This window comes from Ostrinia nubilalis, chromosome 5 (genome assembly GCF_963855985.1).
Source record: "Ostrinia nubilalis chromosome 5, ilOstNubi1.1, whole genome shotgun sequence".
Taxonomy (NCBI): domain Eukaryota; kingdom Metazoa; phylum Arthropoda; class Insecta; order Lepidoptera; family Crambidae; genus Ostrinia; species Ostrinia nubilalis.
In genome coordinates, this window is record NC_087092.1 from 5,578,333 (window position 1) to 5,595,523 (window position 17,191).

The 17,191-nt window shown below is 39.3% G+C and overlaps 1 long non-coding RNA gene across 1 annotated transcript; it reads left to right on the plus strand.

Annotated features, from left to right (window-relative positions):
* Nucleotides 1–15,135: 15,135 nt before the first annotated feature.
* LOC135072226 (uncharacterized) lies at nucleotides 15,136–16,050 on the plus strand. The gene is made up of 2 exons (XR_010257375.1): nucleotides 15,136–15,369; nucleotides 15,888–16,050. It is a non-coding gene; the product is annotated as an uncharacterized LOC135072226 (long non-coding RNA).
* The last annotated feature ends 1,141 nt before the right edge of the window (nucleotides 16,051–17,191 follow it).

Sequence of the window (17,191 nt, forward strand, 5' to 3'; positions counted from 1 at the left end):
GTGCAATCTTGTATTATTTTTTCAAGCAAACTGTAAGACTGTATTTTCTTAATTTTAAATAAAAATAATGATAACTTTACATAAATAACTTTAAAGTTAGCAAATATTATTTAACAACATTGAATCTGACTTTGTTCACAATATATTTCACCGAGGCTCATCGGCTAGATTTAGCCTGAAGCTTAAGAACTGAGTTTGTGAGCTTTTTCTCAACTTTAATCATGAGGAAACTTCTATTTTGTTTCATTTTTAATAGTTACACACATCTTATTTGTTAAATGAGACGTATGCACGTATGCCATTTCAGTAGTATATTCCTTTCTTTAGACAGAGACTCAAATATTCCTGCCTCCCGTGCAGTCTATGGACGAAAACAACCGAAAAACGCCCAAAAGCAAGATCGGTGTATCACTACGAGCACAAGATCTGTCTCTCTAATTAAAGAACAAGGTGAGGTTTAATTTATCTCAGGTTGGAGTTCACTCGCGATGCAAAGGATCCAAATGATTATCTTAGTCCCTAACTCGGCTTCATAGAACAATGGCTGACTTCAAAGTTAGATTGAAGATGGGATGGTTTAGCTGAAACGCTTGATTCCATATTTATGATTTTCATTGCATTCTCGTTTGTAATTGATGTCAGAGCCACGATTCTATGTTGATTTTTTACGCCCGTATTCGCAAACATTACTATGAGGTCTCACAGTGCGCGTGGACGCACAGGGTGACACACGAACCAATCACAGATCTCTATTCAACGCTGTGCGTTCGATTTGCTGTTTCACTTAAGCAAGCATCGTTTGTGTATTTATTACTAAAAGGAATTGATAAGGTTACTTAGTGGTATTTATGTAATAGTGACCATAAATTATTTTTGTGCCATATTCAAAACAGACTGGATATCGATTAATTTTCGACAAAAAGTCGTCAGTGTCCTGCCATAATAAGTACTTTTTTGTTTTTGCCGCGATCCTATTTTGTTTTTATCATTCTGTAAAACAAAATTAATGAAGTCGGTTAAAAAAAGAGACACATTCGTACTTCTAGATAAAGGTTAGCGCAACTCAAAATAATCCAAAATAGAGTTATTTCCATTATCGGAATCTGTGTCAAAAATTAAGTAAACTTGCTGTTTCTGTAAAAAGATATTATTTTGAGTTGTACTTCTATTTATCTAGGTGTGCTCATGTTAGAGACCTAACATAAAATATCTACTAGTAGTAATTATTGTGGTATATTTCCAATACATATCTTGAATTCGCTCTATTTATTCGAGTATCAAACGTGTTCGGTCGAATCATCTTCATTTCCCAAATTGTTATTAGTACAGCGTATTTGCTAATAAATTTAGAAGGGATTATACGGGTCTGTAGTCCCCTTGATATTGGCACCGTTAGTGTTATCTTCGCCAAATGTATGTATACCTACTATGGGTAAGGGTTTGCCCTTAATACTAATAGTTTCCAATCGATTTACGTTGTCTTGGTTTATACACGTAATTCATTTGTGAGGAACAATTAGAGGCTAGCTAAGATAATTTCGTTAATTAGAGATTAATATTTGAGTCATGAGGCTCAAGGTCACCCAAAGGGCGATGGAGCGGTCTATGCTTGGAGTTTCCCTGCGTGATCGAATCAGAAATGAGGAGATCCGCAGGAGAATCAAATTGACCGACATAGTTCGCAGAATTGCTAAAATCAAGTGGCAGTGGGCGGGGCACATAGCTCGTAGAGACGATGGCCGTTGGGGCAGAAAAGTTATCGAGTGGCAACCACGGACTGGAAGACGTAGCGTGGGCAGGCCTCCTACTAGGATTAGGTGGACCGACGATTTGGTAAAGGTTTCGGGAAGAGCCTGGATGCGGGCAGCCCAGGACCGTGCATTGTGGAAAACCTTGGAGGAGGCCTTTGTCCAGCAGTGGACGTCATTTGGCTGAAACGAACGAACGAACAAACGATCATGTAATCTTTAACTACCCTCATTAACCGACTTCAAAAAAGAAGGAGGTTCTATTACTGACAATGTTACTCGTATTTTTGCATACTCAGGAATGAATAAAATAATAATAATAGAAACCAGATTTTCTTAAATATCAAACCGCCCTACGTCAATGGAGTCAGTCGGAAATTGTGTTCAGAGCTCATCATGCGGGTAGGAGCAGAAATAGACCCGACCTTATTCCCCGATATTGCGTAGGCGTAATTATGCCCCAGTTTCTTCTATACGTTACTTTGCCTATGTAAGTATAGTATAGGTACCAATTTTACTATACTTAACATCGTATAACTTATGGGTGGCATACTCGTAAATATGACGAAAGGATTAAAGGTAAGGTCATTGAAACACAAAAGATTGAGACTGATATCTTGATCAAAAAGCTGAGATTAGAAAAATCATAAAAGTAATTTGTTTCCTGTAAATAAGCTTTTAAAAAGCGCTTTCGAACGTTCCCTCCCATAATAACTTTGACTCTACCATTGCTTCAGGATAATAAACGAACCAGTGCTGAGAATAAGCAGCGGCGCAGGGAACTCAGTCACCTTTTTCAGGCAAAAACAGTGTGAAAGTGTTTTCAGGGGTATTTGTTCGTCCACTGCTGGGCAAAGAACTCCCCCTAGGATTTTTACAACGACCGGTCGTGCGCTGCCCGCATCCAGGCACTTCACCAGATCGTCGGTCCACTTAGTGGGGCGCCTGCCGACACTACGTCTTCCAAGGGTAAATAAATGGTTGATTACATAACCTTCTGTAAATACGTACCAAAATCGGCCACCAGACGGCCCTATCACATTATTTTCGTGTACATAATGTAGTTCACTCTAGCTTTAACGTTTACTGTAAGTGGTGTACAAATTAGGACAACTTGTCCCCCAATTAAGAAGGACCATTAGTAGAACAAAGCGTCACTTAGATTACAGCTCGAATATAACGGACAACTCAAACTGTGCAAGATAAAGATAGTAAGGTTTTAATAGTGCAGTTAAGGCAGTAACTTCAGGTTGTAAAAAGTTCACTTTGCCTCAGAAACAACAAGGATTAATACATTTTTTTACACACAATACAGTCCTATCTGGGTTATTTTTTGGAGACAACTCTAAAAATGTTTGTGCTACTTTTACTGAAACCCTTTTTGAAAAGCTAGTAGAGAATAAAGCTAGTACAATAACCACTAATAATAACAATTAATAACCATTAACAATGCAAACTGGACTTCAAATTATGTCTTCAAATTCCTTGCTGGAGATTGTTAGCTATCCCACGGGACTACACCACCTTTGCTGGTAGATTTTCAAAGTCGGCCATGGTCTGAAGAGAGATGGAAAAATGGCTGCCTATGTTTTATGACGTCAGTGTTACGTACGTAGAATTATGTGGATATTTGAAGAGAAAATAAGTGTTTGTATTTTATCTTATTCATGTACTGGCTGTTCAATTTGTTCTGTGATTACTTTGCCGTGAATATGTAAGGTGCTTGGATTCGTTAGTAATGTTTACTACAAATATTGACCTTAGTAATTGTCTAATATTTACATGTTCATTAACAACACGACTTAACTCTCAACGTAAACACCATAATCAATTTAATTTGTTTAGCGTTCAACTTTTCATTTCGTTAGAACTAATTACTAAATTGACTAAGCCTAGATTTTCAGACTTAAATTTTTGAAACTAGGTGATAATATTATCAGGCATATAATTGTGCTTAGTGATAGACTTAATTACATAGAATGAATTCTACTGTTACTCATATTTGGCCTACAAAATCTTACAAAAATAAATATTGTAATCTAAACTAATATTGTGCTATGTGCTATCCCTAAATAAAAAAAAATAAACACCTAACTTGCACATAAAGGATTTTAACTTATTTTTAAATATTTGAACCCACCTATTTATACTTTAAACAATTTCATCTTAAAGATTGGACCACTTTCATAATTCCTAACCGGGTAACTGAAATTGCTTTTAAAAGCGAACTTAATTAGAGGTCGGCAGACCTTAAGAAATTAAGTTATTCGGCCTAAAGCTACTTTTGAGATTAAAAATTAACATGAACATAACGAATAGCGAGATATTTTTTCGTAACATTTTTGTTACAAAAATTCCATAAAATTCCAAAAAATCAAGTTTCTATAAAGACTCTGTGGCAGACTGAAAACCACATGGACGAAGCAGCCTCTGATTCATCATAATATGTAATATCTAATGTAAGAAGCACAGACTTAAATTAAGTGATGTACAGTCACGGAATAAAAAGGTTCGTCAGTTTTCAAATTGATTCCTTCAACGAATCGCGAGCACATAATATTACCTTTTGAAACTATGTTACAGAATAATCTCGAGTTAGAGAAAATAATCTTTAACTGTTCCTCAGTAAAGTTCAAAATTATTCAGATTAAAGTTGTTTGACGATTTATCTTGTCAAGAAGATTATTATGATTGATAAACTAAAACCGTCTTGTTGGTTCAACCTGCCATTATTATTTCTATTAAATAAAAAAACTATTGTCAATGTCATCATTGCATTGCACTGATGGGATAGAAAAATAAACAAGCAAAACCTTATTCGTTAGCAAACGTCATATTTATTTAAATGTTACCAGCACTGTTTCTTGCACTGTTATGTTGGCATGTTTGACTCTTACAGTGGGTCTAGACAAAGTGCAAATTATAATCGCAAAGCAGTCGAAAAGTGGTCGAAAAGCCCCTTTTTTGTATGGAGTTTTGACGGATTCGATTTTCGATTCGATCAAAAAGTGCGTTTTGTCTAGGGGGGCAGTACCTAGTGCAAGCGAAAACCGACACTAAGGTGACGAACCTTTTCATTCCGCGACTGTACTTACATAGAATAATTAATTTCCCAGGCATTTTTAATGTGACGAAAGGCCTCGAAATTCGTTCGTTTACCCCAGAAACATACACGCTTACGCAGCACAGGCAAAGTTGGGCCAACTCAGACCAATCCTAAGTCCCGAACCAACAAACTAGATTCCGAAATCATTGGTTCGAACACAAACTACGGCCAAACTAGCCTCTGTGTCCTTAAAGAAGTAATATAAACTCTGTCCAGTTGTGATAAAGTAGATATTCTGATAAAATTCTTGAACAAAACAAATACGATCGCTTAACAACAGTAGTTACTAAGAATATTAATCAAGCTAAACACTACGCACTGCTCCACATTCAAAGATTAAATTACATGAACACAAATAAGTTGGTCGAAGACGAGATTAGGCAACTGTCTGTAATACAACAGTCACATTAACATTCAAACTGGGTTTGGGCAGTGACTTAGGATGAAATACTTAGTTGACGTAGGTTCGTTTTATTTACAGCAACAAAGGACGCGAAAAGGGAGTTTCAAAGGACAAAGCAAACTAGTTAGATACATAAGTTGTCATTATCACAGGCTTAGGTATTTTAGGTACAGCTATCCTTCCTCTTCCAAAAATTACATTATCGCAATGAAAATGCGTTTTAAATTAGCAATGAACTTGAAAATATTTACAGAGATGCTTTGCATAAGATTGTAGGTCGGTATTTTGTTAGCCGTCTGAAATTAGCAAACCTGTAATTTGCTGCGTAGTTAACATAATTTCATAAACATTTATGTATCATTAAAATCATCTCAAATGAAAGCCGACAATTGCCAGCGATTATGTGAAACGCGCTGAGTATCCCATTGTCATTAATATCCTCATAAATAGAACAACTAAAATTATGCCGGAGGCGCAAACTAACTCACTTTACCTACATGTCCTCTGCGCACTCGTACATATTCATGAGTTAATTAAAACAAATGACTGGGAGTATTAATTTCTAGACTCATTCCGACTGAGAAACAATTCCTTTGAGGGAGACGCGGTAAAATATTCACCGTTTATTTGGTGACATTTTGGAAATTTTATTTTTAAACGGCGCGTTGTTTGTTGCCAGGAGCGAAATCTCCCGGATAAAGAGGTACTATGCGTGGGTAGATAAACAGCAAAGGGATGCCAGTCATAATTTCTTTTTTAATGTAGAGCCTCTTAGAAAGCTTGTGGTTGAGATAATCTTTATAGGGATTTTAGATAGAACACGATAGCACTTTAGTACCTAATGCATACCTACGACGTAAAGAAGATAGTGTTTTTTTTTTTTTTTATTTTATACGTTACATCTACGAGTAAGTACTAACAAAAATATTATTTTTTTGGCTAAAATTATTGTGAACTTCGCATTATTTTTAAGCCAAACTGTGAGCAAAACAAGTTAGTTCAAGGTACGAGTATATACACATGTACAGCTTTTGAACCTAACAAGCCGCTACGCACCCAATCGATTACCAAAACAACGAGCCACATAATCGATTGTAACGCTGAAATTGTTTTAACTGAATCGTTAACGGTGACTTGTTTTCGGTTAAGCTGGCAACAGGTTAGTTACGTGTGCGATAAGAAATTGCGTAAGAGCGGCCAGCTGATAAGGCAAGGTAAACAATTATGGAAAGGTTTCTGTGTGGGTGTATCAAAGCTTCCAGTTTGGACTAGGCAATTTTATTTGTTTGGAAATTAATATTGGATATTTGGTAAGAATTTGGGATACGTCAGACTCTGCCCACTCAAAAGGGCCAAATCATTCCGATCCCTCGACTCACGTGTAGCAAGATCAAGAAAACACAATTAACATAACACGTACCTATTCATTAAATATATATTTCGACTACAATAGAATAGAATAGAATATTGTTTATTTGGCACAATACACAATACATGATATAGGCACAATACAAGATTAAAACATCATAGAAAAAACAAAAAAGAAAAATAAAATAGATTTTAAGTGCCCTGTGCCAAAAAGGTCCCTGACTCAGCATTAGTCGTGACAAAGATGCCACGACACTGATTTTCAGCAAGGACCTTTGGGGCACTGGGGTCGCCGTAAAAATAAAAAAAATAAAAAAACAAACAAACACACAGATTATACCTACCTACCACATAAATACAAACAATAAAATCTTTTTTTTTACAAATATTAAAAATAAAAATAAAAAACATAAAATAAAATATGTATAATGACGATGACCACTCAGTTCGACTTTATGGAAGTATATTGATTATCGATTATCCGCATTCGCTCGTGAATCGAATATTTCTTGCAAACCGATTGCACTTCAGTAAAAAGAAATGAATATTTCTCGCGTGAATTCACAGACGTTCGACTTCCATTGATGTAAATATTATTAACTTTCTGAAACCTCTACTATAACTTCGTTCGTTTCAACCGAAAGACGTCCACAGCTGGACAAAGGCCTCCCCCAAGGATTTCCACAAAGACCGGTCCTGCGCCGCTCGCATCCAGGCACCTCCCGCGACCTTCCCCAGATCGTCGGTCCACCTAGTGGGCGACCTGGCTACTATGACTTAGTTAATGTTTTTTTACCATGTGTATAAGTAGGTAGGTAGACAATCAGTGGTGATAAAAAGTACATACTTATTTTGAGATAAGTTTAATGTATTAGCTAGGTAATCCTAATCATATTAATGCTCCTAATTATAGCAAGATATTCTTGATGTGTTTTTGGTAAACTGTAGCAGTGACGCAATGGAGATAAAAAGAGTTACGCAAGCCACTCTTGAATTTTTCCTGTACAATATTTATTTTGCAAAAGCGGGAAAACCGTGTATACCAAAAAATACGTTTTCTCGTATAGCCCCGTAAAAAATACACGCATATCGTTGAAATAACTCTTCGCAAAGTTATTACGTTTAGCTCCACGGCAAAATGTATGTTTTTTATTTCGATTTTAAAGCTTTCGAGCTTAGGATTTAGCGAGTAGAATGGTGCACTCGATATAACGAACACTAACAGGAATCGAATGGATGGAAGATTAAAGATAACGTTCATCACAGCCAACATCGATCTGCTATGAAGCTCAATATAGACTTTCCGATATCGATTTCAACTGTGAGGCGATAATTGCCCAATGTTAACAGCATAACACTGCAGATATGTAACGTCACTAGTTCGATCTCTATCGAGCGCTGGACTAGGTATTATGAACTCACGAGGCGCTCCAAGATAAGCTAATATCTAGATACAACTACATCAATAAAAGTATTTTTTCGTTGAAACACAGAAAGAAATAGGTACTAAGTAGGTACTTGGTTGAACAGTTTCAATGTGTAGTTGAATCAGTAATTAGTGTTTAATACTCATCACTTAACCAATAAGTAGGTAGGTAGTTTAAGTTCCTAAAAAAATATGTTTAACATAAGAAATTCTCATACAAGCAAGAATGCTTCCTTTGAGGTTCCTTGATTGAAGGCTAAAAATTAAATATATCTAGAGGCCAGACTGCTGCCGAAATAGTACCAAGTGAAATTCCCCGTGGAAATGGGCCTTTTCAATTTTGTACAAGATTATATTACGTCAAAGAATAAAGTAATAAAAGTAATTTATAGAGGCAAATCTAATACAGGGTGGCCCAGAAGAAAATTCATTTTTGAAAATTCAAGGAAACGAAAACTGTACATTTTTGTAGAACTTTAAGATTGCAATTTAAAGGAAATTTTGTGCAATTTTTTTAAAAATTTACATTTTTATATTAATTTTATCGTACATGTGATTCCCTTGACGTTTACAACATTCGGTTAACATACATGAAAATTTTGGAAAACTTTCGTTAGAGTTACCTCGAAATGGATTCAGGATGAATGAATGCTGTAGAGTTTTTGGATTATGAGAGTACACTCTGCTCATAAGGTAACCCCACAAAGAGAAGTCTGCTGGAATGAGATTAGCGCTTCTTAAAGGCAGTGAGATTTCACCCCTGCTTAATTGGTTTGTTGCATTGAAAGGATGATTAATTTTTGAGAACGCTATACTGGTAGGCTGAAAAGCTTTTTGATATCAAAGCTGCAAAATTCGCAAGGCTATGTCCGGAGCACTTGGTTTCATCAAGATGGGGCCACGTGTCACACTTCAAATGAGAGCATTTAGATGGTAAGAGACATGTTCCCACAAAATTTTTTTTTCAGGCAGGGGTGACATCTCCTTTTTTTTTTTTTTTTTTTTTTTTTTATCCGGTGGTAAAAATGCATTGAGTTGCATACCCGCCACTGTGGTCAGGCGGCGGGTTATGTGGGGCTCTCCCCTCCAGAAGGGAGGGGCCTACCCACTAAATATCCACCATCTCCGTCTCGCTGAGCACAGGTGGGAGCCGGTGTAGCGAGGCCTTTCCCGACATGTTCCACCTATGCGCAGACCGTCTGCTATGCGTGCAGACTCCAACTTCGACCACGCCATCTTTGATTTTTATAGTTACAGTTTGTTGTACTGCAACTGACCACTCGGAGATATACAACTATATACAAATGATATATACAAATGTACAAAGTGCTTATCTATATTTACATAATATACAATGGAGGCCAGCGGGTAGGTGTAAAAGGTCTATCCGCCGGCACTCATAATGGACCTTACGCTATGACTAGTATTTGACTAGGTGTCAGAGACGACGCGCAAAAGCACGTCGCCTCCGGCCCAACCTTCTCCGCCGAGCAGGGTCAGCGAGGGGATCTACCTCCCTGGCTCGCTCGGCTTCCTCCTTTGCCGACATAACAGTCTCGCAAAAGACTTTCACCGCGTCCCATCCGTTGTCACTGCCGACCATGGCTCTAACCACCGCCGGCAGTGTTAAATCCAGTCCGATATTTGCGCATAGCGCAGCTCTTTGTTGTGTCCATTCCGGGCAGTCTTCCAAGGTGTGCTCCGCTGTATCGACATCGGCGCCACAATGGTGACATTGAGGTGTCCTCTCCCGACCAATACGGTGCAGGTATTTCCCGAAGCAACCATGCCCGGTCAACACCTGCACCATGCGATATGTGAGAGAACCACTGCTCCTCTCTACCCACTGTCGTAAACAAGGTTGTAGAGCGGCGACTGTTCGATGCCCAGCACTGGGCTCCTCCAGCCATTCTGCCCACTCATCTAACATCAAAACACGGGCCTCGTCTCGCCAGTGCTCGATTTCGCGGGGGGCAGGAGGGTTACCATCGCGCCTAGCGGCAGCGGTTCGGTAATATACCTCTGACAGCACCTTGGCCTCGAGCTCCCACGGTGGAGTGCCCGCGAGTGCACATGCTGCTTCCCTTGAGGTCGTGCGGTATGCCCGTGCTATCCTCTGTGCCATTGTTCTTTGCGGCCTCCTCAGTGTTGTGGTATTGTCGCGCCCTAATGCGTCAACCCAAATGGGGGCGCCGTATAGGGCCATAGATCTAATAACCCCTGCAAAAAGGCGGCGACACCCCGTGCGTGGGCCTGTCAAATTGGGCATAATCCTACTCAAGGCACCGGATGCCCTCAGTAGCTTGGGTGCGAGAGCTTTAAAGTGGGCCTTAAAGTTCCACCGGCTGTCAAGGACCAATCCTAAGTACTTCATAGTACCCCCGACACCGATGGAGACGCCACCCACAACAAGTTCCGACCCCACTGGCGGTCTCTTCCGTGGCCCATGGAAGCAAATCGCTTCCGACTTTTCTAGTGCTACCCTAAGCCCAAGTCGCCGAATGCGACTTACAATATGCGCAGCTCCAGCTGTCGCTACAATGGCCGCCTCCCTAAAAGTATTTCCCTTTGCCGTGACTAGGGTATCGTCGGCATAGCACACAACATCCACGCCAGGCATTCCTGGGTCACGGATGGCCCAGTCGTAGCCAATGTTCCACAGGAGCGGCCCTAGGACCGACCCCTGCGGGACACCGCACTCCACTGGCCTTCTGCCCCAGCCGTCGCTTGTTGGGAAAACCACTTCTCTCTCTCGAAGGTAAGCGGTTATGATTTGCCGCAGGTATTGAGGAACCTTATGATGTTTCAGGGCCTCTTCAATACATTGGTGGGGTAGAGTATTAAAGGCATTGGCGATGTCTAGAGACACCGCCACTACACATCCCCCTCGTGCCACTTCTCTTCCGGCTAGCTCCTTTACTTGTAAAATCGCGTCGATGGTAGACCTGCCTCGCCGAAAGCCATACTGGTTATTTGCCAGGTCCGGGCCTATGTCTCCGAGATGTTTGTTGAGACGGGCAGCGATAACCCGCTCAAAGAGTTTCGCTGCCTCGTCAAGAAGGACGATAGGCCTATAAGCTGACGGCGAGTCTACTGGACGTCCCTGCTTCCTGAGTAGGACGAGTTTTCCCGTTTTCCATCTCTGAGGAAAGACTCCTTCGCGTAAACATGCTGTAAGTAGAGCACGGAATCGCGGTTCTAATCCGTTATTTAGAGCCAACACTAAAGCTTTCCCAGGCACCCCATCAGGCCCGGGAGCAGTGTTTTTGGCTCGGAGTCGTAAAATTGCCGCCCCTAGTTCTCCCTCCGTTACGACGGGCGCCTCTCCTGTGCAGGATCCGGCTGCACTGTATGTGACAGGCGGCGTGAAGTCTAGCCTGGCTGGGAACAGAGCCTCGACTACGCTGCCCAGAAGGCCAGAATCCATTGTGGTGGTGATAGGGGGAGCCCAAGAGCGAAGTTTGCTCATGACGAGCTTGTAGGGCCTCCCCCACGGATCCTGGTTAAGGGTGGAGAGGAGCTCCTCCCAGGCGGCTTGTTTAGCCGCCCCTATCGCACCCCGTAGTTCCTTTTTTGCCCGCTGGTATTGTTCATATAGAGGGGCGTCCTGCGCCTCATCCCTTTGACGGCGCCTGCGATGCCGAGAGTATCTGCGTCTGGCCTCAACGCAGTCATCCCTCAACTGGGCCAGCTCCGGAGACCACCAATGCACTGCTGTGCGAGATGTTAATGCCTTGACTCTCGGCATCGCCGAGTCGCACACATGCGACATGGCTTCCCGGAACCACTCAGCTTCTCTAGACGGCTCCACTGTTTCAGGGCATCGAGTTACAGACGCTCGAGGTCGGTTTGTGGAGGAATGGCTGAATACCAACAGCTTGGTCATTGTCAACCGCGGGACGGTAGAGACATGTGTGCGTATGCAGGGTGGTTCTGTCGTAGACATCACGTTTGCAAGTCCCGCCCTGGCGAGCAGAATCTGGAACTGGGAGGTTCTGGAAGGGGTTGAGACACTGTCGGACCACAGGTATGTGTGCTTCGACATCTCCCCCGTTCAGCCTGCCCTTAGCAGCCCGAGCCGACTCCCTGAAGGGGTGACATCTCCTGGCCACCAGGAAGCCCTGATCTCACTCCAGAAAAATTTTTTTGTGGTGTTACATTAAGAAAAGAGTATACTTTTATAATCCAACAACCATGCAGCAACTAAAGCTGAGCATTCGGCAAAAAATTGAAAATAGGTTTCGAGGTAATTCTAACGAACGCATTTCAAGATTTTGATGTATGTTGATCGAATGTTGTAAGCGCCAAGGAAATCTCCTGGGCGATGTAATTTAATAAAGGTAAATTTAAAAATAAATTGCATTAAATTTCCTTTGAATTGCAATAGTTAAAGTTCTATAAAAACGTACAGTTTTCGTTTCCTGGAATTTTCAAAAGTGAACTTTCTTCTGGGCCACCCTGTATCAGAAAAGATTTTTTATTAATCAATGAACCTCGGACCGAATTAAACCATTTATTTTTGTAGAATAATAAATGTTTCATTTGTATTAGAGTTCAGTGCTACCATATTGTTATTTACCGGCCTACCAGATAAATTAAAAGAAAACAATTCTCCAGAAAGGGTAAGATGTATTTTTAGGTTTCTTAGAAAAATGTCGGTTTAACGTCGAGAGTTGTTTTCATAAGTAAACTGAGAAAAATAATTACAGAAAGCGTTTTTTCGATCTTTGTGATTCTTTCAGGAGTCGAATTCGGGATTCCCGGATCGAGAGAGTCAAACTCTCTTACCACTAGACCACTCTAACGTTAACTATAAGAGTATTAGGCTGAGTTGCACCATCTTATTTTAACTTTAACAAACGTCAAAAATCTGTCAAACTCCATAAAAAATGCATCGGTTATCTTCCAAGTTACGATCAAAGTTAGGTGGTGCAACTCAGCCTTAGTGTTACAAGATAATATGTATGTCGAATATCTATCAATATTTTATAGGATATTGCTCAATTCATACCTACACTAACTACTAAATATCAATGGGGTTGCTCTACTTTGTTCTTAATTAATATTTTATTAATTACTTAGGCGAAGAATCCACTGTTACTTACCATAAAATTACAAATACATTAATGACCAAATTTCTATTCCTCACAGGGTCTATTCAACACGAGAAGCGTTATCAGGGGCTTATCAGCGATCCATTCAATTAGAGGAATTTGCGGCGAAAATTGCCGTTTTGCTCCGCTCATAATTATAGCTCGGATCTGCTTTATTTTAAGGCCCGGGTTATTAATTGCGGTCTCTTCTGTTTTAGATTCAAAAGGTTACTTTTTCCTTAAAAAATTTAGCCACTGCAAGATTAATTAAAATATCATCAGGAACTGATAATGTACGCAGAACTGACGGCCGATAGGGCTACAACATGGTTCTGGAGTGGAGGAGCGTGGGACGTCCAGCCACAAGGTCGACCGACGACCTCATAAAGGTAGCAGGAAGGCGCTGGATGCAGACCGGTACCAACCGGGCGATGTAGAAATCTTTGAGGGAGGCCTATGTTCAACAGTGGACGTCGTGTGGCTGAGATGATGATGATCAACTGATAAAGTTACTTACCCGTACCTGAAGTTACGACCAACGATACAATGATAGTCTCTTAATTTTACACTTTATCACCCACGCAAATCATAAAATGAAGGTCGAGGGATGCATCTGGATGCGGGCAGCGCAGGAACGGTTGTTGTGGATATCCTAAAAAGATGCTTTTGTCCAGCAGTGGACGTCATTTCGCTGAAACGAACGAACTAATACGCACACAAATAAAGTTCGAACCCGACACCGAACTTTAAGACTAGGCGCAGACCATCGATTTTTAGTTGGCCGATAGCTTGTGCCCGATTTTAAATTTTATGAAGAATCGGCCAAATCGAATCGGCGTAAAGTGCGCACTTCCATACATGCCAAAACTGATCAACTGCCCGACTAAACTATACGCCGACGAAATATCGATGGTCTGCGCCTAGGCTAAAATGGTACCCATCACTAAGTATGTAAAGATGTTACTCGTTTTTGATACGATTTATTACTGAATCCTCAATATCTTGGTATAATTAATATAACATGGTCTAATACTACGTCACATAATATTTATGCTGGTCATAGGCATAGTCATTTATTCCATAAACAATATTATTTGACTCTATTTGTCTATAGAATTTTGTTCCCTAGTGAAGTTAAAGTAATATTCTAACACAGCTTATTCTTGATTCATAAATCATGTTACGATTTCGTTCAGACACAATGACATTACACATTAAGATAACTTTATCGACATCCCAATTCGTTGATAAGATATCGAAGATCAACACTTTAGTGGCATATGAAACAAGATAAAGTTTAACAAGGTGAAACTATAGCGCCATAAATGGTCGTGATATGAATAATTTGTTGCAGGTTTTTTTTTATTTCAGAAATCATAAAACAGTAAAATCTTCTAATCATCCTCAATCTTTGCTACTCTATACGCCTCTCTTTCTCTACTAAGAGTATAGCTGAGAAGCCAATACAGTTGAAAGTTGAGAGAACTTTGTTTGAAAGTTGTTTTTGAATTTAGAAACATGAAGACTCTACGCGTGTGATATTACGAGTTTTACGATAAGAAAATTCGAATGTAAAACAAAAGACGGTCGGTATTCTTAAAAAAATATTCTTTGCAGCCAGTGCACACTACTAGGAAGTAAACTTGAAGCTAAAGCAGTAGAAAAAATAAAATTAATGCTACTTTTTATAATAAATTCACTATTATTCTAGGAACGAACTAATAATTCGTAGATATTCGAATGAAACATAAATTAAAATCAGACGTACTGAAGCGGTAATGAAAACACGCTGACTAGGAAATGCTTGATTATTCAATTTACTTGAAAAGGGCAAAACAACCGACAAACACGTCGATAAATAGTTTTTTACCAATTAGTTTAGGGAAGAAGGAAATGCATCCCAACCTTGAATGCAATTGCTATGGTCGGTTGAACGTCAGCAGTAGGTTTGACATTGAATTTATATCGGATTCGGAAGTTTGATCCAATAACTCAGAATACGGAACAAACCAGAAACCGTCAACGGGCGTAAATGTGTATTCATATAAAGTACTCCAAATCGCACTACTTTGACTTTAAAGCAATCAGTCAATGGCCGGCGCGCGCATTGTTTACATATCCGTCAGATTGACACTTTATAATTAAATTATGCCGTCTTGTGCCGTTCCAACATGTAAGAATGCTACTGGAATTACGAAGAAAGTGCATGGGATCATGTTTTATCCGTAAGTAGCACATTTCCAATTCATTTTAATTAAATAATAATTTTCAAAAAAAATCACGGTTGTATTTTGTAAGTGTTGCCACAGGTCAACGGAATATTTTACCCTACTTTTTTATATTGAATTACATTTGTCTACTTATAAAAAATTCACGCGTTAATTTTGTTAGCGTTACCACAGAATAATGGAATATTTTCCCCATCCTTTTTGTTTTAATTAGTTTTTAGTGTAATTTCATCCATGAGATGACAACCTGATTAATTAAATTATAAGTGCCACTTGTGGTCTAAACTGAATAAATATTTTTGATTTTGATTTGATTTCAATATATTGAATTAATTTATAATATTACTCCCTAATAATGAGGAGATAATAAATTACTATCGTGAATTTCATACTTTCCCATTTATTCAAAAGTAAGGCATTGGTATCAACAGATCAGCAGCAGCAATATTTGTATATTTAATAATAATTTTAAGTAATTAATTATTGCTTACATACTTACTCTGATTTTTTTTCAGGATACACAGCCAGAGTTGCCTCGCAATCAAATTTAAGTATTGGTGATGTTTTTGATTTGGATTCTGTTTTTCACTCCAAGAAAAGTTAAACTAAAAGCACTACTGCGCCGTAAACAAATGTTTTGTTGTCGATATGTTTACATAATAAAGAACCTTAAGTTTCTTTTTTGTTTTACTTGGCATTCTAAAATTTATATTCGACTTTTGTAATTGACTTTTAAATAACATATTATACCTACATAAAATATAGTACATATATTACACTATTTAATAGAAATAAATAATCATCTTACACTTAGTTACTTCGGAGTAAAAATTAAATTCATAGGTAGGTAGGTACTATCTATGCCTATGGCCAGTCATGTCGTCTCGTTCTATCGCAAAGAATCACCATTTGATAAGAGCGAGAGCAAAAACGGAAATGGATAGTTAACACTGGCCGTGTGTACTTATTTCACTTACTTATTTTTTACTTGTTTAACATCTCTTTAAAAAATTACATAATTTTACCCCAAAAATGGGGGTGTCACACGGCGCTAGTAACACTAAAGGGGGTAGAGGGGCGCGGGAGGGGAAGTATTTTGGACACAAGTTGCCGCGTAGAAATGTTATCGAACACTCCTTCTGGTTTGTTCTGTATTCTGAGTCCAATAATTAGAAAAAGCTACTACGCAGTTATCTTGTTTATCACAAGTAAAACCATAGAATAAAACCTTGAAGACTTCAAGATGTTCTACTCGTATTTCCACTTCTCGTTCCCACCGCTGCTGTAACTCCTGTGTAGCCAGGATCTACAGCTTGACCGCCAATAAAAGCACAACCAGTGAAGGTCAAGTTTGTCCCGGGAGAAAGTTAAAAAATAATATACTTAGTAGAAATCCCTTAAATGATTAACCTCCCAACCAGCATCAGGTCATTTAGTTTCTGTTGCAGGAGCCCTTCCCTTTGTAATCACCTCTAGCTGATGGAGCTGCTAAATGGAGGATTTGGCCAATACTTCCCACACTGGCCAGACTAGTTAGAAAGGCCACATATTCGCATATTTGTCCTTAAGTTGCCTTTTACGACATCCACGCGAAGAGTGGAAATGGTCCAATTTTACTCTACCGCATTATCTAGACTTAGGTACGACTATAGGTATTATACAGGGTGTTAGGTAAATGGGTATATGAGCCGACACTAGCCCATGTTAACATGGTCATATAAATGGTATGGAGTAGTCAGAAATTTGATATCATCATTTTAATTTTTTTAATTTTCATACCAAATAAATTTAATAAAATCCGATTTGTATGAAAATTAAA